Below are 351 nucleotides of genomic sequence, written 5' to 3' on the forward strand. Positions count from 1 at the left end.
GTGCTGTGCGCGTGTTGTAAAATATGGTCTTTGGAGCGTGACCGACGTCACCGTCTCCAAGTTTGCAATAACGTGACCTGTATGTCTGTGTGTCTGTCATAAATCTGTTTACTTCAAGCAAATAAACTGCTTCAGTTTTTGAAATTGCAATCAGTAGCCTAATTTTACCACACTGTGGCAGTAGAGGAGGAAAATACCCAGAGTGAAACACACACACGCACACTGGCGCAGAAAAAGGGGGAAAGAGTGGGCGAGAGACTAAGGGGCAGAGAAGAGTGAGTGTTAAAATGTTGAGCGTTTTTCCAAACACTACACGTCACTCCCCCTTCCTATTCAAGATAAGCAATCATT

Source organism: Xyrauchen texanus, chromosome 43 (assembly GCF_025860055.1).
Source record: "Xyrauchen texanus isolate HMW12.3.18 chromosome 43, RBS_HiC_50CHRs, whole genome shotgun sequence".
NCBI classification, from domain to species: Eukaryota; Metazoa; Chordata; class Actinopteri; order Cypriniformes; family Catostomidae; genus Xyrauchen; species Xyrauchen texanus.